The 22,814-nt window shown below is 43.8% G+C and overlaps 1 protein-coding gene across 31 annotated transcripts in view; it reads right to left on the bottom strand.

Annotated features, from left to right (window-relative positions):
* Positions 1 to 22,814, bottom strand: part of LOC143217573 (bromodomain adjacent to zinc finger domain protein 2B) — a 314,941-nt gene that overhangs the window by 193,121 nt on the left and 99,006 nt on the right. For 26 of the 31 annotated variants that reach the window (XM_076442003.1, XM_076442005.1, XM_076442007.1 and 23 more), the window contains exon 2: positions 16,962 to 17,023. The exons of 4 other annotated variants lie outside the window; for them this stretch is intronic. The gene's annotated coding sequence lies outside the window, so the exon portion shown is untranslated. Of the gene's footprint in view, positions 1 to 1,338; positions 10,200 to 16,961; positions 17,024 to 22,814 lie in introns of those variants that run through there. One more of the 31 variants, XM_076441987.1, reaches the window with a different exon arrangement.

The raw sequence follows: 22,814 nt of genomic DNA, 5'->3' as shown, positions 1-22,814 counted from the left end.
ACGCATAAAAAAGCTGTGCTTTTTATTATTATTAACAGCTTATGACTCATTTAAATCGCAGATCCAAATTTTGCATTATAGACACAGATAAACAATTAAAAAATTGTGACCCACACTTTTTTTTCATCGACGTATTACCCAGTAAATTAATCTTTCTAATCTAAAAATTCAATATAATTAAACAATTCAATTTTTAATTCAAAACAATTCCGTTTAATTGAATTTTTTAATTCGAAACAATTCTATTTAATTGAATCGTTAATTCAAAACAATTCTATTTAATTTAATTTTTAATATAAATTCTGTTTTTAATTCAATTTTTAATCCAAAACAATTCAATTTAAAAAAACGTTATTCATTTTTAAAGGGTGTACGAATATTTCTTACACTGTTTTTCAATGTTTATAGCTTCTTGCAGGTGACTCGTTTAGATTCATGAAAGGAATGTTATAAATTTTCATTATAGACACAGATGTACATTTAAAAAATTGTGCCCTACACTTTTTTCATCGACGTATTACCCAGAAAATTAACCTTTCCAATCTAAAAATTCAATGTGATTCAATTTTTTTAATCCAAAACTATTCAATTTAATTCAATTTTTAATCCAAAACAATGCAATTTAATTCAATTTTTAATCCAAACAATTCAATTTGAAAAAGGTAATTTCTGCGTTTATCAAATTCGGCGCGTTGCACACTCGACACGTTTAATTTCAATGCGCTGGAAGTTCTGCGCGTTTCAAATTCGGAGCGTTGCAAACTCGATATGTTTTATTTTAATGCGCTGAAATTTCTGCGCGTATCAAATTCAACGATTTCCAAATACGATGCGTTACACAAACTCGATATATTTTATTCAATAACTGTGGCGAGAGTTCGATATTTACCAACAACGTTAGCTTTTTACACACCAATCTCAAGAAACACATCAGTTTAAAATCCAACTTTGCAAAAACTAGGGCGGACTTCCGAGTGTGTGTCAGTATAAATCACGTCCTAGCGTAGTATTCGCAGTAACGCGTGCATCTACAAGTGCCAGATCATGTCCGCGCAGCTTTACGAACGCGTGGACCAGGTTCGGGCCTGCGATTTTCAGGAATCTGCGCGTTCACGATCTCGCGAGCGTGTTCGCGTGCAGTAACGAGAGGATTCGAGCATTGCTCGGCGCCGGAGACGATCGGCTCGTTGGCTGTTTCGTCTCACAGGAGATCTCGCGGTGCATAGTGGTCGGCGCGGCGGCGTCTTGGCCGTCCGCGCGACGTCCGGCGTATGAAGAAAACCGTGGCGCACGCGATTAAACGCGCTGTACAAGGAAGTATAATAATTGCGTAGGTACCGAGCGACGTTAATGGAACGTCTTGCCAGCGGCTGCGATCCAAGGGACAGCGTGTAATAAACGTGTACGGTTTCTCTCTCTCTCTCTCTCTCTCTCTCTCTCTCTCTCTCTGTCGTTTCTTCGGACTCGTTCTCTCGTTTCTCTCGACTAGTTCTCTCTGTCTGCCGGTCGCATCTGCACCTTGCATCCTCCACGTAGTTTCCCCGGCTGCTCGATTTCTCTTCCTCTGCCTCGCTCCCGATCGTATCCTCGTCTATCTCCTCGATCCCTGCCTCCTACTTCCCTCGATCTCATCCACTCTCGCGAGCATATGCGCGAGAGACACACACCGTACACACGAACGAACGAGCGCGAGACACGTACCACGGTTAAAAGGCGCAGAGACGAGAAATCGCCTGCGACTGGATTCCACGAGCCGGCCGGCCAACAGGCCACAAAACTTGGCCGAGGCTCAAAAGAATCGTCTCCTCCTCCTCCTCCTCCTCCTCCTCCTCCTCTCTCCGGCGCGTCTCTTTCTCAAGCAACGAACCGTCCTACGTCCCTCTCTCTCTCTCTTTCCTCCTCCTTCTGTGTGTGAACGCTCCCTTCCTCTCTCTCTCTATCTTTCTTGCTCTTTCTTGCGCGCCTTTGCCTCTCTCAGCGAAAGCAAGCCCCGAACCCCCTTTTTCTTCTTCCTTTTCGCGATCGTCGCCTTCTTCTTTTATTCGCGTTTCCTCCGGCTTCTTCCTCGCCAAGCGACCTGACTCCTCTTTTGCATTCTGCACCGCCGAATTACTGCTTCGGCTTGAAACTTTCGACGAGAAACACGGAGAGGCCGGCCGGACCCGGCGCGGGAATCACGGAGAAAGGAGCGCTCGGTCGCTCTGGCGATACTCGCCGGATCAAATCCGACGCAAACTAACGAAATCGAGCACTGCTTCCTGCCCCAGACCTTTCGGACTCGTGGATCTTTTAGAGCAATCGGGACTGTCGATGCGATTCTTGCGGGGAAATAAAGATAACCTGGGACCAGGTAGATTGAGGATTGGAGATAATCCAATATTGATTGGATTGGGATTAACGGGTTGAGTTAAAAAATTATTCAATGGCACTTTTAGTGATGAACCTAAGAGTTATTTTAGGGAACGCGGTGCTATCGATTGTTCTGACATTATTTTTTGAAAGATGATTATCTGGATGACGGAGAAAGGATCGTCCAGTCTCTCGATTCGACGCGATTCTTGCGGAGAAATAAAGAAAAGCTGGGTCCAGGTGGATTGGCGATTGGAGAATTTAGTTTTCGAAGCTTTGTGATAAAGGGGTTGAGCTAAAAAATTATTCAATGGCAGTTTTAGTGATGAACCTAAGAGTTACTTTAGGGAACGCGGTGCTATCGATTGTTCTGACATTATTTTTTGAAAGATGATTATCTGGATGACAGAGAAAGGAGCGCTCGGTCTCAAGCGATACCCACCGGATCAAATCCGACGCGAAACTAAAGAAATCGAGTAACGCTTCCTGTTCAAGACCTTTCGGACTTGTGGATCTTTTAGGGGAACGGGACTGTCGATAAGATTCTTGCGGGGAAATAAAGATAACCTGGGACCAGGTAGATTGAGGATTGGAGATAATCCAATATTGATTGGATTGGGATTAACGGGTTGAGTTAACAAATTATTCAATGGCAGTTTTAGTGATGAACTATCTTTCTGGCACTATTTTTTGAAAGATGATTTTCTGAATGACAGAGAAAGGAGCGCTCGGTCTCAAGCGATACCCACCGGATCAAATCCGACGCGAAACTAAAGAAATCGAGTAACGCTTCCTGTTCAAGACCTTTCGGACTTGTGGATCTTTTAGGGGAACGGGACTGTCGATAAGATTCTTGCGGGGAAATAAAGATAACCTGGGACCAGGTAGATTGAGGATTGGAGATAATCCAATATTGATTGGATTGGGATTAACGGGTTGAGTTAAAAAATTATTCAATGGCAGTTTTTCGTGATGGACCTAAGAGTCACTTTAGGAAACGCTATGCAATCGATTCTTCTTCTGGCACTATTTTTTGAAAGATGATTTTCATATTAGTCATCGAGAACCATATTAATAGGCTTTAGAATGTGATCGCATGACTTGCGAGTGGGAGAGAGTATCAGTTGAAGCTGGACATAGCTCTGTTCTCTTGGCACTTTGAAAAAGTTGGAGAAATTTCATTCAGGGCCCCAGCTTGTTCGTCACTTGCTTGAACATGCATGAACATATTTTTATTCGATTATTGTGGTCCCGTGAATTGAATTTGTGGTCTAGCTTTTCGAAAATTGCTTCGTGCTTAACAGTTTCATAGGAGCAAACAGAAAAATCCAATGGAAGAAGTGAATCACGTTCACATCCAGTAGATTCTGTTTGTCAAGGATTAAAAGGACAACTTTTCTTCCCTTTAGAATCGAGATAAAAAAAGAAACTTAATATCCTGATAAGAAACACTGCACTATACATTATATACCATTATAATGACGTAATTTTATTTGTTTTTCAATATTTAACTATGTTCCACCATTCCGACCATCTTGAAACTTTTTTATACGTCAGATAAGCGACAGAACATTGTTCTTGAATTTTTTGCAAGTGGTCACTCGAAGGGTTGCTTGCAATTCCCACCCCTAAAAAATTAAATGATTTTTTTCCACCCTTAATAATTTGATCACGATGGTGAAAAAAATGTATGATATGAAGGAGGTAAGTTCGAGTATTTTCGTATTTTTTTTAATCCGAATATCTTAGTTAACAACCGAGAAAAAAAAATGATACAGTTAAGGGTATTTACCCTCGTATCATCCTTATACGAAGGGTTGGCGACTTAAAATTTTAGGGGGTTATCTTTCAACCAAAAACCATTGTTTTCCGCACAATATCAATAAAATTGTGGTAGGCCATTTGTAGTTGAGCAGTTATGTACTTAGTGCCGTGAGACCAGTCAGAAGTTAAGAAGCAACTTATTTGCACGTCTAATAAATAATTTAGAATGAAAAGACTAAAAAACATTGTATTTTCGTACTTATTTAAGCAAAACCCTGATCGTATTTCATTGCGCCCTAGCGGTCGCAGCAACGTCAGAGCTGGTCAGAGTAGCTGGCGAGCAGCTCGGGAATTTTTCGTGTCGGCTAAACCCGCCGCAACTTACGTATTCATAAGTCACAAGTGACTCGGGAATTTCGCGCACCTAGAGTCGAGGAAGATCGCGGACCTGTCCCGCGACCGCGGTACGTCCGCCAATCCAGCAACAAATTCGCATAATCGCGAGAAATCCGCGCGAAACCGCGGCCGAGATGAAAAATAAAAAAAGAGCCACGGAGTAATTCTGGCGCGTGGCCATCGCGTTGCTCGGTAATTCCGCGGGGTTGATGGAAATTTGAAAATCAAAATTTAACGGTGACTTTTACACGGCGGAACCCTCTTAACCGCGAGTGACGGGACACGCGCGCGCGTGTATATGTGGATGTAACGCGAAAAACGCGAGAGCGGATTGTTCGATGGCCGAACGATTAAAAACGCTCGCTCTCGCGGCCCAGTGATTTCCATATATCGACGGCTCGTAAATGTTTGCGGACGGCGGAACACGTAATGTCAGCAATAAAAAACAATCGGCAAATACATTCCGCGGATCGGAAGAGTTTGATACCACGGGGCACAGCCCTCCCCCCCCCAGCGTTCCCTCCCTCACGCGCCGTCATTCTTTTAATAAGATAATACGCGAGCGCGGCTCGAAATCGAAATATCTTTCTGTTATTTTTGGTTGACGGAAATAACGTTCCGACCGACTGCGACTACTATGAAATCGCGAATATTTTTACCGAAAGCGCCGATCGACCGAAACACGCTTTCATTGTCGAACCGCACGGCGGCACCCCACGTTCGATATTTGCTCGCGTGAAATATTTCTGGGTGGTAATTGGTGTTTGTATTAACGCGTTAAGCGTTGGATGGCGAGTCGACCGTTTGGCGATTGTGAAAGAATTTGACGGGGAATAGTGGAGGTAGCTAATCTATTATATGTTTCGAATCAGAAGATTCGAGAGACTCTGCTCTACGTCCACTACTGGAATTCCTAATTACCCTAATTATAGGGGACAAAAGGTAAATCTACCCTTTGAAAAATCAGAAGATTCTACAGCTTCTATTCCGCTCTATTTTCATTGGTGTAATTCCTAATTCCCCTAATACCAGATGGCAGAATTAAGTAAATCTACCCTCTGTAAAATCAGAAAGATCTAGAGCTTCCATTCCACTCTATTTTCATTGCTATAATACCTGATTCCAATAATTCCAGATGACAGAAGTAAGGTAAATCTACACTCTGAAATATCAGAAGATTCTAATCCACTCTATTTCTATCGCTGTAATTCGTAATTGCCCTAATTACAGGTGACAGAAGTAATGTAAATCTACACTCTGAAAAATCAGTAGGTTCTAGAGTTTCCATTCCGCTCTATTTCCGCTGTTGTAATTTGTATTGCACTAATTCCAGGTGACAGAAGTAAGTTAAATTTACACTCTCTAAAATCAGAAGATTCTAGAGCTTCTATTATACTCTATTTCCATTGCTGTAATACCTGATTCCACTAATTCCAGGTGACAGAAGTAAGTTAGATGTACACTCTGAAAAATCATAAGATTCTAGAGCTTCTGTTCTACTCTATTTCCATTGCTCTAATTTCAAATTTTATTATATGTATGTAGGGATTGATGACGGATCTGGTAGTATAGCAAGAAAGGTCCTTAATGTCCATCTTGTCGCGAGGAAGTTAGCCTCTACAGGTTCATCTAGCCTCTACAGACAATCACAGAAAACAACCGTAAACCCTCACAAATGAAGTTTTCTCGCATTTGCGATTCCTTAGCGGACAATTTCCATCGCGCACAGACGGACATCGCCTAATCATTTCCGCAGCAGGCTGGCCCCGCTGCCGGAATTGCGGATGGGCACCCGGTAGATCGGCTATCGCACGAAATCTCCGGGGGCGTTTAGCATAATTCGGCAATATGCAGCGCGCAAAAATTCCTCGAAAGTTTCTTCACGCAGAGCAGCGTATCGCGCTTGCTGCGGTATGTAGTGTATGTACAGCGTATAATATAATAGAATGGTAGCGGGTCGCGTAACTGCCGGGCCGCATAATGCCGCGCGTAAAATTGGCCGGTATTACCGTGTCGTTGTTATTATTACCGTTATCACGGGACGACGGCGGACGGCGGACGCGAAATCAGTAACTTTTTAAACGGGGCGATCACGTACGACCGCGTGTAAACGCGAGAGTGAAGCCGAGAGCGGCTCCGCGTTTTCGCGGGATCAAACCGGGAAGGAGAAAGAAACCACGAGAGGAAAGAAGAGAGGGGGCGACGTCGGCTACGAGTTGGAAATTAGATGCCTCGGGAAAATGGAGGGAAAAAGAAAAACAACGGCCGAGAAGTTCCCGGGGATAATTTCCCGCCTTCCTAGCTGGCGGCGGTGCGCGGAGAAAAGCAGAGCACCGCGTTTTCTAGCTTCTTCCCCGTGGAAAACGCTGCCCTACGGCTATGTGGGGTTGACGCATCTATTATGAATTACGCGACGACGCATTAGCATTTTGTCCGCTGGTTAATCGCTCGCTTCGCGTCGCTCTGCTCGCGAAATTGCGCCGAGCATCAACGCTCGCGAGCTCTAATCGGCTTTGATCGGGAGAGGATGTGCGAAAGAAAACTGAGTAGAATATACGTCGTAGAATTTTCGGATTTTCCAGAGCTAGATTTGTATTGAAACCCTGCCGTTTAATAAGTCGATATAATGTATAATAATTAGACTGCGGATTTTATGCGTTTATGACGAAAATGGGTACGTACAATTTAAAACAGTGGAGCTATTAAGAAGATTTAAGGCCACCAGTGTATTAGTTTCAGCATAATAAGATAACTAGAAAAAGAATGAAATTGTTATTTGTCTCCGCTGTGTCTTGCAATCAAGGCAAACATTTTGCATTTTGCATAAAGATCCGCAGTCTAGTAATAATGTAATGAGTCAACTCGTGACGAACGCTTGAAATGCAATCTGCTAATTATGAATGTTTTGTATTTCTTTTAAGACGAAATGAAATTCATTTATTAAAGCAAATTGTAGGTAAACAATATGTAGATACAAATTTTCTGTTCTCATCAGCGAAATTATTCAAGACAGAGTTGTAATTATTGGACTGCGGACTTTAAATTATGCATTTATGACAAAAATGGGCACGTACAATTTAAAGCAGTGGACATGGTCAAAATATTTAAGGATATCGATGTATTAGTTTCAGCTTGATAGGATAATTAAAAGAAGAATACAATAATTGTTATTTGGCTCCTGTGTTCTGCAATCAATACGAACATTTTTTATTTATGCATAGAGATCCGCAGTCTAGTAATTATTGTAATCATGAAGAAAATCGTACTGCTAGGGGTTAATTCTATCACCGATCAAAGGAATTAGGAATTACAGCAACCGAAGTAGTGTGGGGTAGAAGCTGTAGAATTTTCTGATTTTACAGAGCGTAGATTTACCTTACTTCTGTCACCTGGAATTAGGGGAATTAGGAATTACAGCAATGGAAATAGAGTGGAATAGAAGCTCTAGAACTTTCCGATTTTTCAGTGTAGATTTAACTCACTTCTGTCACCTGGAATTAGGGGAATTAGGAATTACAGCAATGGAAATAGAGTGGAATGGAAGCTCTAGAACTTTCCGATTTTTCAGTGTAGATTTAACTCACTTCTGTCACCTGGAATTAGGAATTACAGCAATGGAAATAGAGTGGAATAGAAGCTCTAGAATCTTCTGATTTTTCAGTGTAGATTTAACTCACTTCTGTCACCTGGAATTAGTGGAATTAGGAATTACAGCAATGGAAATAGAGTGGAATAGAAGCTCTAGAACTTTTCGATTTTTCAGTGTAGATTTAACTCACTTCTGTCACCTGGAATTAGGAATTACAGCAATGGAAATAGAGTGGAATAGAAGCTCTAGAACTTTCCGATTTTTCAGTGTAGATTTAACTCACTTCTGTCACCTGGAATTAGGGGAATTAGGAATTACAGCAATGGAAATAGGGTGCAATGGAAGCTCTAGAACTTTACGATTTTTCAGTGTAGATTTAACGTAACTCTGTCTCCTGGAATTAGGGAAATTAGGAATTACAGCAATGGAAATAGAGTGGAATGGAAGCTCTAGAATCTTCTGATTTTTCAGTGTAGATTTAACTCACTTCTGTCACCTGGAATTAGTGGAATTAGGAATTACAGCAATGGAAGTAGAGTGGAATAGAAGCTCTAGAACATTATGATTTTACAGAGAGTAATTTAATTTAATTCTGTCATCTGGAATTAGTGGAATTAGGAATTACAGCAATGGAAATAGAGTGGAATGGAAGCTGTAGAATCCTATGATTTTACACAGTGTAGATTTAACTTTCTTCTGTCACTGGAAATGATCGAAGTAGACCGGCATGTTAGTAGTCGTAGCATCGCCCAGGAGCTAAAGATCGACCATAAATAGTTTTAAACCACCTGCATAAAGCTGGATTCAAAAAGAAGCTCGATGTCTGGGTGCCACACGAATTGACGCAGAAAAACCTGATGGACCGAATTTCCATCTGCGAAGCATTGGCCAAACGGATCGAAATCGATCCATTTCTTAAACGGATGGTGACTGGGGATGAAAAATGGGTCACATACGACAATATTAGACGAAAACGATCGTCTCAAACGGTGGCCAAACCAGGACTTGCGGCCAGGAAGGTTCTGCTGTGCTTATGGTGGGTCTGGAAAGGAATCATCCACTATCAGCTGCTTCCATATGGTCAAACACTAAATTCGGACCTCTACTTGTCGACAATTGGACCGGTTGAAGGTAGCGATTGACCAGAAGCGGCCAGAATTGTTGAATTAAAAGTACGATCTCCGGTTTCGCAGTCAACGAAAGCGGTAAATGCTATTTCGACAAACTGTGTGAAATACACCTGGAAATATCACGCATTTCGCGAAACACGATTCTTCCATTGTATAAACCAGCTGTGGGCGGTGGAAAACACAATGAAAAGCCGGTGTGTAGGAGATAAATTTTATCTTGATCCATCGTTTCCGGTTATCCTCCGATACGCAAAAATAAAAATGACGAGAAAAAAACGAAAGCAACAACAACGACAACAAGAAACGAGCGGAAGTAACGTTTATTGGATGCCGCTTAACAAGAACGGGAAATTATACGTTCTATAGCCGCGTTTTTAATAGGAGCGTGGATCTTCAGCGTTCGGTCAATTAAGAAAAGGAAATCCGGAACGGAAGAAGGGAAACCCTCTATACCTACCCGTCAGCCGTCCAACACCGGCTACTTGAACCGTATCGTGATTGAAACTGAAACTAGCGATACCTAAACGTCCGAAATGGCTAAATCCAATTTTCTGCTGTTTTTAATTTATTTAAATCGACACGCACGGGATATATTCGGTTGGCAAATCAGTTCGTTCGGTTTTTGTGATTTATTCCAGCCTGAAAAACCGAACCAACTTATCTGCCAACCCAATATTTATAGGTTCTCGTAGCAATCCACGGATTTTACGCATTTGTAATCAATATTAACAGTTGTATATGTGATTTCTTTTTTTTTCAATGCTATTTGAATCTCCATTTGAATATGCAGCTCAAATAGTCACCGAATGAGGAATATGCACGGTTCAGAGAGGGGATATGTTGTGGCGCAAACATTTTCTGCGTGAGTGGAGGCATAGAGGAGATTTCAAGGTCACCTTGATATTTTTTTTAAAACAGAATGTCCTTTTTTTTATACCATAGATCGATAGAGTATCGAATTCTGAGTATAAAAGTGTTGACCTTCGTATGTCCTAAACCTAATAGTGAACGAGATATTATCAAAAGAAGAAAGAAAATTATTTCGATAATAGCTCGTTAACTATCAGGTTCAGGACATACGAAGGTCAACACTTTTATACTCAGAATTTGATACTCTATCGATCTATGGTATAAAAAATAGGACGTGCCATTTTAGAAAACCAAGGTGACCTTGAAATGTCCTCCACCACTCCAGCCAGAAGAAAACAATGAATACTACGTAATGTAGCCCGTCGTACCAAACAACTTTTGTAGGAACACTTTTTTGATAACTACAACGTCTTCCGAGATATCCTGCTGATCTGATTTAAGACATGTGGAGAGCTCAATACATTTTTACTCAGAATCCAATAGTCTATCGATTCATGATACAAAAAGTAGGTCTTTCGATTTAAAAAAATCAAGGTGACCTTGAGATGTCCCCTATGCCTCCACCCACGCAGAAAATGTTTATGTAACAATATGTCCCCCTCTGTACCGTGTAAATTTTGTGTTCATAACATTTTTTCATATTATTACAAATAACGACAATATTCAAAGTGGACATAGTTATTGCTCCACCCTGTATATTATTTAAGTTTCATGTGTATACTGTTTTCTTAATTTAGTGTATATTGCGTGTTTATTATTATTATTTAATATTCGCCAGATCCAGCCCCCTCAGACAATTTTCTCTCTCCAAACTTGAAAAAATCGCTCGGTGGCAAAAGATTTGCCAACAATGAAGATGTGGAGTCTGCGGTTGATGGCTATTTTGCGGAGCTCGACGGATCTCACTGTAAACAGGGTATCGAAGCTATTGAACATCGCTGGGAAAGGTGTATCGAGCTAAAAGGGGACTCTGGTTTTAATTAAGATTTTTGAAGGAAGAAAGTGATTTTACGAATTTTTTAGCTTGGCCAATAACGAGAAATTTCAAAGATGCGCTCGATCAGCTTTTATAAATTGTATACACTCCGAAAATTTCATTGAAATCGGTCAATCGGTTCACGAGTTATAATCGATCGAAAATTGGCAAAAATCGCAATTTTTCAAGATGATGTTTGGAATTTTTGCCACTTTTGATCGATCATAACTCGTGAACCAATCAACCGATTTCAATGAAATTTTCGGAGCGTGTACAATTCATACAAATTGACTATTTCGAATACTCGTGCGTATTTGTCTGTGCGTAATTCGATTAAAAATGGCAGAAATGCATAAGATGAAGAAGAAGAGTATGCTGCAGACAGTGCTGGATAGTATCCTCGCCTAGAAGGCCCAGAAAGAGAGAGTACACTCGCGAGGTACACACATAAAGGCTCGTGTAGGCCTGGAGTAAACGTTTCTAGAGTTTCGGTGGGTTCCCCAGGGGAGGGAGTAGGTTGTTCATGGGGTCGAGCCGTGGAAGCATATTCCGGTCGAGATTTTCCCTAAGCAGAGGAGGGTCGGACGGAAAATTATCCCTCGAAAGCCGTGGACCCTTTCTCGGTCTCCCACAATCCCTCCCTCATGGTATCCTCTCTCTTCTTCTCGTCTTGATGCGGTCGTTGGGCCACCAGGAGATCGTTCCTTCCCCGTCGAACCTGTCCGATCGGCTGTTTCCTTCTCGTTTTCGTCCCGGCGCGGCGAGCAACGGGCTTGCTCTCTCTCCCTCACCCTCGAGGGGGGGAGCGGGTAGAAGGGGAACACGGATCGGTTTTCTCTCTCTCTTTCCCGGACAGTCGGGTTCCATCGTTTTCGCGTGTGTACGCGGGCAAGGCGCTCGATATTTCAGGCCGTCGCCCACGAGAAACGCAGTTCCTGGGGGCGTGTTCCGGACTGGCATGGTCGGCGGTGGCCGCCCGGCGTTACCTCGGTTCGTTTACACCGAACGTAGAAACGGAGAGCTGGCATAATTTCCGGCGGAGACGGTGGCGTGCGCAGCTAACGCCGTTTCATGCGTCCGCAACGATTCCACTCTGCGTCCCGCCTCACCTCGCCCAGCGTCCGCCGCCGCGGTGCGCCTCGCCTCGCCTCGACAGGCTTGGGCATCGCCTCCGCGCTTCTCGACACCGCAACTCGCCTCGTCTCGACGAGAACCACGCGAAACCGAGACACTCGAGAGCTCGAACGACCTGCGACGCTGCGTTCGGCGTGATCGCCGCACTGTCTCCAGATTCGAGAAGCTTTATGCTGTAGGCACACTGGCAAGGTCGTCGTAAGCAAACGGGATCGGGATTGCAGGCGAGATCCGAGGGTTTTGTGAGGAGTAACTAGTTAGAGATGATTATTTATCTCACATGACTCTAGTCGGTCTCAGATAGGTAGTCTCAGTTGGTCCTAGTTGGTCACAATATCTGTAAACACCCTCCCCCCCCCCACCACACACACAGATTCCTCATACAAGTCACCCAATACAAGTTAAAATACAACCTAAAAATACCTAAGCTGAAGAGGTTCCGCAAGATTGGAGAACTGAATCTAGTTGGCCTCAGGTGGTGCCATTTGGATCTAGTAGGTCTCGATAGGTAGTTTCAGTTGGTCCTAGTAGGTCACAATATCTGTGAACGCCCCCGTACTAGTTCCTCATGGTGTACAAGTCACCCAATAATCTCTTAGCTGGGTAATAGCCCCATTGGTTCGAGTGAGAAATGCCTAAGCTGAAGAGGTTCCGCAAGATTGGAGAACTGAATCTAGTTGGCCTCAGGTGGTGCCATTTGGATCTAGTAGGTCTCGATAGGTAGTCTCAGTTGGTCCTAGTAGGTCACAATATCTGTGAACGCCCCCGTACTAGTTCCTCATGGTGTACAAGTCACCCAATAATCTCTTAGCTGGGTAATAGCCCCATTGGTTCGAGTGAGAAATGCCTAAGCTGAAGAGGTTCAGCAAGTTTTGAGGACTGAATTCTAAAAATTTTGTAAAAATGCAAATCGCATGCCAATACATTCTCGTCGCCACTGTGAGTTTTAATTCCCCCCAAAAGTGGATCCCTCCTAATCCTCCTTAACGTCACAACTGCAACCAGGTTCAATGTGTCAAACTTGCAATTTGACCCCTGTTTGACGCATCACTCTAGCATAGTTGGCGCACCGCTATTTTTTAATGAAACCACCGGCAAAGGATTTGCAAGTGTTCCCGTGTTACCCGCTGCGCATTGCGCCCAAGGGATGGGTGTTTGCGGGTCCGCGGGACAATGTCCTGGCAGTGTTACACCTTCGGTTGTAGAGCGGTCTCTCGTTGCGTGGGACCTCGATAGGTGTTCGACGCGTTAGCCCATGGTTTCGGCTGGATCACGTGGGTATCGTGACTGGTTCTGGGAATGGACGCGTGGTCGGCCCCCGTTATGCGGTAAATATTCATATTCATGACAATATTCCCATATCTTTACCCTGTTGACGCTATTTTCATGATGATTAAAAGCTGCTGATCAATGTTTAACCACGCCACGAATAAAATTGTAAAAATTGGTCCAAAGTGCCCCTGCCTATCTTGATCAAGATACAATAATTGGGGGTTTGATCAGATTAAGAGATTGGAAAGATCGTTCATCATTTTCGATCAGTAGGGGTGGATGGGTGGTCCAGGACCCTGTCTATTGAACTTGATCCCATGGACGACACCCAACAGCAGATTTTGCCAATGCGACTGGACTAACCTAACCCAATATAACCTAACCCAACCTGGACAAGAGCCGCACGAGTTCCTGGCGATGCACCCCGGACTATCCGAAAAGCCTCGAGAGAGAGAGAGGGAGGTTTTCGTTGATGCATTCAGGCCGCGTCTCCGCGAGCTGGTGACACGCACGGGGCGCGAATTTTAAAATCTATTCTCCGCTCGGAGCGTGTAAGACACGCGGGAGCGTCGAAACAAAGGGTAGAAATAATGGGATTTGCATAGAGATACTCCGGCGCAGCATTGCACGGCTGCAAGCGGTACCACGACGCTAAAATGTAACGTGTACAGGGTGTCGTCGATCTTTTCAACCCATTTTTCACGAGAATTCATCTCCTTGCAGCTTGCGCCAGCAGATCGACGACACACACACTGTGTAAATGTATCGAGCGAAAAACGAGAAAAAGAGAGCGAACACGATCGATAAGCGGTTAGATGTAAATTTTCGGGTAACAATAACCGCTTGTCCCGGGCATCGTTGCGAGATAAATCGAGCGTGGTCGATTCAAAGGCGGGTCCCGCCAACGCGTCCGTGTTTCATAAAACCGTTCCCGAGGAATTTATTAATCGCGGTATCGCGGAAACCGGCGCGCGATTCGTTCCATTAAAATACCACGTCGTCGCGCGCACACCTCTCGCGACCGGGGGGATCACCTTATATTAATACGGCTAACGGAGCGGAGATATAAACCGATAAAATTTACTGTAACCATAAAATATTTTACGCCCCTCCAGTCGCTTAAGTTCCTACTTAGGCCGAGTTATCTCCGCCATAAATTCGGTACGCGAACGCGCGAACGGAAAGAGGCAGAGACCGACGGGAAAAATTTTCTCCTTCCGTCTGCCCCTCTCCTTCTCTTTCTCCTCTTGCAATTCTTGAAACCTAATTAATAAGTTGATTATGGAGGTTGAAAAAATTATTGTGTCCTAGCCCAATCCTTTGCGAATGAAACAAAAAAATTGTAGCTCGATCGGACAAACTGTTCCCGAGATAAAAATTCGCAAGTGAGGCCCGTTTTCGCCAAAAGGGGCGAAAATTGCGAATTTCGAAGGGCTGTCCTTTATAAAACAATTCGAAACTGGGGAAATGATGACTTAAACCCCCCCTAATATCATATGGACTACAACATATTTCATTTAGAACAAAATCGAGCATGGTTCCTGCTAAATATGATCGATTTGGTGTGGAATGACCTCGTTACTCAAGCGACGAGTGACATAAGACGCATCATGCGTCATACGTTTTGTTCTGTATTATACAGAACTGTGGCTAGAAGCAACTGAAACCTTTTTAATTGTATTGCATAGACATCTGCCATCAACATCGTACAAATTTCAATGCGGAAGTCGACGGTGTTCGGTTTGCAACTCTACTTGAGTGGGAAGAAACCTTGATAATTGCACCTTGTACCACCAATTTTGAAAACGTGCACAAAACCTAATTAATAAGTTGATTATCGAGGTTGAAAAAATTATTTTGTTATAGCCCAGTCCTTTCCGAATAAAACAAAAAAAATGAAGCTCGATCGGACAAACAGTTCCCGAGATAAAAATTCGCAGGTGAGGCTTGTTTTCAGCAAAATGTGCGAAAATTGCGAACTTCAAACGCCTGTAATTTCTAAGAAAATTCGAAACTGGGGAAATGATGACTTAAACCCCCCCTAATATCATATGGACTACAACATATTTCATTTAGAACAAAATCGACGAAGATGCCTGCTAGATATGAACGATTTGGAGTGGAATGACCTTGTTACTCAAGCGACGGGTGACATATGCGTCATGCGTTTTGTTCTGTATTATACAGAACTGCAGCTAGAAGCAACTGAAACCTATTTAATTTAATTGCACACACATCTGCCATCAACATCGCACAAATTTCAATGCGGAAGTCGACGGTGATCGGTCTGTAACTCTACTTGAGTGGGGGAAGAAACAGATAATTACACCTTGTTCCACCAATTTTTGTAGGTTCTTTGCGCAAGAAAAACAAACAAAATGGTACCAACGTCAAAAATAGTTTCATCCGCGTTTCAACTCACTATGCGGAAATTTCGTAAAAATTCAACGAGCGACGCAGAGGCGAAAGAGGGTCGTACGATTTGCGAAAGTGAAGGCGATCGCGTGGGTGGTTTCGATCGGCGAACGAGGAACCGAGTTCACCGAAGAAACGCGTCGCTGGTTGACTCATTCCGTGGAGTTCGCGAGAGAAAGAGAGAGAGAGGGAGAGTGGGAGAGAGAGGGAGAGGATATACACACACCGCCAGCGGCCTGCATTTCCATGCGCAAGGTGCAGCATGCGCGTACTGCAATCAGAGTGCACGTACATTCGCGCCGCGTAAGAGACAGAATTGTCCGTTGACGTCACCGGGACAATTTATTCGACTCGCAGGAGTTCGACGTGCCCGCGGAACGTAATGCGAAATACTATTCCGTTTTATTTACACCGGCGGCTACGGGGGAATGGAAAATCCGATCAGATTAATAAACGAACGGCGACGAACAGCCGAGATATTCGTTGAACCTCGCGACTAACTTTCTCCGAGACACGGAAAAATCTTTCCCCAAAGGATTTTGTATTTAATCGATCGGTAATGGCGTTGTGAATGTACTTTATATTTTTGTGGGAGACTTTGTTGATTAGTTGGAGACCTCTTTAACCCCTTGTTAATTTTATTTTAACGGGTCACACTCGTGATGAGGATTTTGAACGATGTCGAACACACGTGAATTTTATGCCTTTCTTCTTAAATTAAATCAAATTTGATTTGATTCTAATCATTATTTAAGCATTAACATAAATGCAGCAAAATATGTAGTAAAAATATCAATTTTCTTTCGTCTTCTACGATATTTTTGGGGATAAAGACGATTTAATCACTGTAACTGTGAAGAAAATTTTATACGACAGGGGTTTGATAACAAAATTTAGTATAATTTTGTAATACCCTGTACAATTTTTGGTGCTATTAGAATAAAGTATACTCGCAACAAACTGTCCACATAATTTTGACGGGGGGGGGGGGGTATATTATTTTGGACGTTCCGAAATCTATCCACCATTACTTCCCCAAGATATCCCGTCATGAATGAAAACTCACCCATTTTCCATTTCCACGGGGTTGAACGGAAAGTTCGCTCCCTGTTGCGACCGAATTAGGATCTAAAAAAACAAACGAAACAAACTTTACAGGATTTTTCATACGCTACATTTAAAAAAAAAAAAATGTAAATTACTGGGACCCTCGGTGCGATACTTTCTGAAGACCTCCCAGTTTTGAGGAAAATTACAATAAAACCTGTTTTTGTGCGATTTGTTTTGTGAGATTTTTTTCATCGGATCATATCAGCAGGATATCTAGGAAGACGTCGTCGTTATCAAAAAATCGTTCCTACAAAAGTTCTTAGGTATGACGAGCTACATTACGTAGTAATAATAGTTTTCTTGTAGGTCGAGTGGTGAAGGACATTTCAAGGTCACCTTGACATTTTTTAACGGAATGTCCTATTTTCTATACCATACATCGATAGACTATCAAATTCCGAGTATAAAAGTGCTGACCTTCATATGTGCCAAACCTAATAGTTAACGAGATATTATCGAAACAATTTTCTTTCTTCTTCGGACAATATCTCGTTAACTAATAGGTTTAGGACATACGAAGGTCAACACTTTTATACTCAGAATTTGATACTCTATCGATCTACGGGATAAAAAGTAGGACATTCCATTTAAAAAAATCAAGGTGACCTTGAAATGTCCTCTATGCCTCCACCCATACGAAAACAATTAATACTACGTAATGTAGCTCGTCATACCGAACAACTTATGCAGGAACACTTTTTTTATAACGACAACGTCTCCCGAGATATCCTGCTGCTCTCATTTCAGTAGAACACCCTCTACATTTATCGAATTATGTGCATTTTGCAAAATTTTTCCACGTATAAAATGAGAAATTAAAACTCTCTAAAATGTGTTTCCATGTATAATTTCATTAATTATTTTGTTTGGGAAAGCATTTCTCGCTGTTTCGTAAATGTTAAAACGGGCCTGGCCAACTGAAATGGTTTCACGGGCCACTTCGATGACGCGTAACGTTACAGCGGGCCGCGGGTTGGCCAGGCCTGTGTTAAAATTATGCGGTCCCTCTCCAGCGCATAAAAAAATGTTCTTTTAATATTTTATGAAAAATTATTTGCTATAGTTGTTTATAGAGTGTGCGAATAATTTCTTTTGATGCAGTTTTTTTTCTGCGGTTCAAAAACAGGTTTGACTGTATTTGCGCTCGCGTTGAACCTAAATTTTCAAAGACGGCAACTTGGGACCTCCAGGACATAAAATGGCTGAAAACGGAGCTGCCCAAGTGTTAACGACCGTTTCCCGGGAGGAGGGGGCCCGAATTCCCATTTTGTAATTGCAGGATCGTCGAGAATCAAAAGAAGAGGAGGAAGAGGAAAGCAAGAAAGAAATAAAGAAAAGTGAAATTAATTCTGACCCAGTCCACCCTTTCATCCTCCTCTTCGACCGGCCATCAATTCGAAATCCGTGAGCGATCGCCGGTGCGTGAAACGACATCAATCGGGCTTTCTCGCACAGATAACGAGGCTGCGCTGCCGGCTGAAGAAGGGGAGCTCTCTCTCTCTCTCTCTCTCTCTCTCTCTCTTCTCCCTTCTCTCTCGAGCGCGGGCGGTACGCGAGCGCTTACAAACGATGAAGCGGTAGTCGTAGAAAGGGTTGCCGGAGCGAGTGTCGAGCATATAACGTACAAATTATACGTGGCCACGGAACGGGTGATTTACACGCAACAAACGAACCATGGAAAACCGTTATCGCGGCGGGTTCAACGCGGTAACGTGCTAAGTATCCATCGAGAAATATCTGGTATACCGATCGGACGTTCGACGAGTCCCGAGATCGTTACCCGTGCAACCACGGCCAAATTTCAGGTTCTAAGGATGGTATTTAAAAAAAAACACACGAACCTATCCACCGACGGCCAGGCTAGGCTGTTATACACATTCTTCGCTGATTACGGTCTTTCGAGATCGCTCGAGCTCCGATAGAGGAACGATGGACCTTGTCCACGATCTTGCTCAACTACCGAACCACGATCCGACGTCCGTTCCAAAACGCGATCTCTTCCTACGATCTTCTATATGTATACAGATGATTAAAGATCAAGTAGCATCCAAGCTTCGTCAAATAGAAAATCAACAGCGGATATGATTGTTGTTAAATCATTGTAAAAACATTTTTTAAGTATGTTTAGAAAAATATTCTTGGAGTACTTTCGGCCTTTAGTCATTTCCGGACTGTATCACAACTCTATTTAACATTTTTTACATGGAATTGTGCATCGACTTGACTCTTATAGTCCAGTCAATGAATGCTCATAAGGGGGGTGTAGAGGGAAATGGAAGGAACACAATTTTTAACTTTGGGACTTCGTTTGGACTAGTAAGGAGGTAAACATACTAAAAGTCCCCTTTTTCGGTTTTCCGCGTATATCTCGGAAACTATGCGTCCTAGCGATAATACCATTCCATACAAAATTAAAGCTGACAAAATGTGCTATAAGATTGATTGCATTCAGTTTTTCGCTGTCTCGCATAGTTTCCGAGATACTTAAGCTCAAAGTTCACTAATTGTGCTGAAGAGTTAGCTGGTCAAATAATAAAAATAGTGATCCCAATGTTAGGTTAGGGTTGTATGGTAAAACTAAATAAGAAAATAGCCGAATTAGCTTCCACCGAATTGTGGCTAGCAATGGGCCAATTAACCAACCATTATAATTGTAGGCACATCGTTGGATAGTCGTTCTATGTTGAGGATTTGAAGACAAAGCTAGCAACCATCTCCCAACCGTTGGCCAACCATAAATGCTACCAGGGTTCACTGTATTCCCCCATCCAAATGATAATGTCCTCTAGTCAGTCAGATAAAGAATTAACCACAGACTGTTGCGTGTTCGGTGCGACGAAAAAGGAACGACAAACTCCTGAATTTTCCTCGAGCGACATCCCAGCCGCAGAAACATGCTCGCCGCTCATTTACAAGTTAAGGCCAGCGCGCCTTCTAGCTCGTCAAAGCGTGTCTCGCATCATCTCCGACCAAACAGACCCGCAGCGTCGTAACAAGCGTCGAATCAAAGAGCAGAACGACTCGAGCGGTAACGAAAGCGTCGCGAACACGAATTTCCATCGGATTTCTCGAAGCGTAGGTTTCGTTCGATCGAGAGAGAGCTCGCACAGCTCGCGTTCCTCGCGCCGGTAATTTCCACAATTAGCGTTCGCGTCTCGGCGCGTCGGTCCGCGCTTATTTATAGTCTTGTCCGGTATGTCTCTTCGTTTCGCAAGGAAGACTATCACACCCAGCTCCGAATCTTACCGCGATACCGCTAACACATCACGGACCATGTACACTACCGTCCATATGTATTGGCGGAATCGTGACAAAAAATGGGTGGGTGTAATTTCAAACCGTAAAGAAGAAGAACAAGAATGTAAGAGTATCAACACATTTCCTACAACCTGATAAAACTGATGGAGAAAGAAATGAATTCCTACTTGGTTCCTGTGTCTTGCTATTAATGCACACAATTTTTAATTTGCATAAAGATCCTCAGTCCAATTAGAGCGTCCTTATTAGTGGGGCCAGTTGGCCATTATAGTGACGTTGGCCCATCCGCATTAAGGTCGCCGGCCAGAACCTTACTACCCTGGTTTTGCATCCAGTATTTTCCAAAAAAATAAAATACTGGATACAAAACCAGGGTAGCAAGGTTCTGTCCGGCGATCTAAATGCAGATGGGCCAACATCACTATAACAGCCAACCTACTACCGTGGTTTTGTATCGAGTATTCGATTTTTTTGGAAAATCCTGGATGCAGAACCAGGGTAGCGAGGTTCTGTCCGCCTGGCCTGTACGGGCTAAGCTAAAGCGACCTTAAAAGGGCGACATGAGGCCAACGAAGGCCCACTAAAATGGCAACCATAAATGCTATGTACTAAGTAAGGTACTCCGCCGTTTCTAGTGGTTGCTAGTCGGTCAAAAAATGACTGGTTCGAGTGTGGAAATTTGTTCGCGCATAAGTCTGATTCGGGAGGGTGGTCTCGCAGACACAGAGAAAGAGAGGAGCGCCAAGCGACGTGTCTCTCGCAGACGCGTATAGATCGAGAGACACCCGCGCACACATCGATCGACCTGAACTCAGCGAACCGTCGATTTGCCGCATGCCCGACAGCGTTACTTTTGTATCGAGCTACGCGACCGCGTAACGTGGCTATAGGCTGGCGCACACACGCAGCCAGCCAGAGAGAGAGAGAGAGAGAGAGAGATTTATCGAGGCGACGACGAAGAAAGACAGAGAGAGAGAGAGAGTTGAGAGGTGGATAGATAGACAGGTACACGTGCGCAAATAATTACAACCTCCTAGGACGAGATAGGGGGGGGGAGGAGAGCGGAGGAGAAAGAGGACCAAACGAGCCAAAGTTTCAAAAAGCAACCCACCGATAATACCCATATTCCCGGCCATCGAGACCCGCAGAGCTGCGCAAAATTCCAGACTCTCTCGCCGCTTCTCGTTCTCTCCTTCTCCGCCAGCATCCCTCCCTCTCTCCCTACCCCTTCGATCTGGCTCTTTCTCTCGCAGGTTCGAGGCAAGAGAGGCAGCTACTGGTTCTCCCGTGGTACGCGGCATCGCCGGGAGCGACGATAATATAAAGCTCGTCGTTCTAGCCGTCGCAGCGCAACGCTGGGCGGCGCGCCGCGCGACACACGTACAAGCGCGTCCATATACAGAAGAGCCAGCCAGCCCAGGCTACGAATAGAGAAACGGAGGACGAAGGAGGGAAAAGGCAGTTGCAGTAGCAGCAGCACCGCCACAGCCCAGCAGTAGAGAGACACAGAAGAGGAGACTGAAACACGAGGGCATGTGTAGCCGCGCGTGTGCGCGCTTTCATCCCGCGCGCAAACAAACACAGCCGGCACACGGGGGGTGCACACGCGTTTGCGACGAGCGAACTAGCTAGCGAGCGAGACCGTCGGCGTACGATCGGACAAAAGATAATCGCGAAGAGCCCCGGCTCTGTCTCCTACCTCTAACCGTATACCCGCGCCCGCTATACCGATGATGCCTCTCTCTCCCTCTCTCTCTCTCTCTTTCTGCCTGCCTGCCAGCAAGCCTCTATCGAGGACCTCAAACGTCCGGCTTCGATCTTGACGAGGCTTTGTGCACAAGGTGTACACCGGCTACTACTGATTACTACGGGATTCTGCTCGCACGATTTGCGAGACTCTTTGATTTCGTAGCACCGGCAGACGGGACTCGGGAACATTCTTCCGAGAAAAGCGAGCTTCACCTGTCCAATGAATCAACACTTATGGAGGTATAGAGTCTCCAAGATTGCAAGGGGTACGACTTTTCAAAAACGCTGGGTGAAGGTCCTCGTCCACTAGTAGTCCAGTCAACGAAACGTTATAGAGGGAAATCGAAGGAACACAATTCTTAACTTTGGGTCTTTGTTTGGACTAGTTAGGAGGTAAACATACTATTTAAAAGTCCCTACCGTTACGTAATGCTAGGTCCCCTTTTCGGGTTTCCGCTTATATCTCGGAAACTATGCGTCCTAGCGATGAGACCATTCTATACAAAATTAAAGCTGACAAAATGTGCCACAAGATTGATTGGATTGAGTTTTTCGCTATCTCGCATAGTTTCCGAGATATCCGCGCTCAAAGTTCACTAATTGTGCTGAAGAGTTAGCTAGTCAAATAATAAAAATAGTGAACTTTGAGCGCGGATATCTCGGAAACTATGCGAGATAGCGAAAAACTGAATGCAGTCAATCTTGTGGCACATTTTATCAGCTTTAATTTTGTATAGAATGATCTTATCGCTGGGACACATAGTTTCCGAGATATAAGCGGAAAACCGAAAAAGGGGACCTC

Source organism: Lasioglossum baleicum, chromosome 17, assembly GCF_051020765.1.
Source record: "Lasioglossum baleicum chromosome 17, iyLasBale1, whole genome shotgun sequence".
NCBI classification, from domain to species: Eukaryota; Metazoa; Arthropoda; class Insecta; order Hymenoptera; family Halictidae; genus Lasioglossum; species Lasioglossum baleicum.
This window is presented reverse-complemented; position numbering and strand designations above follow the sequence as displayed.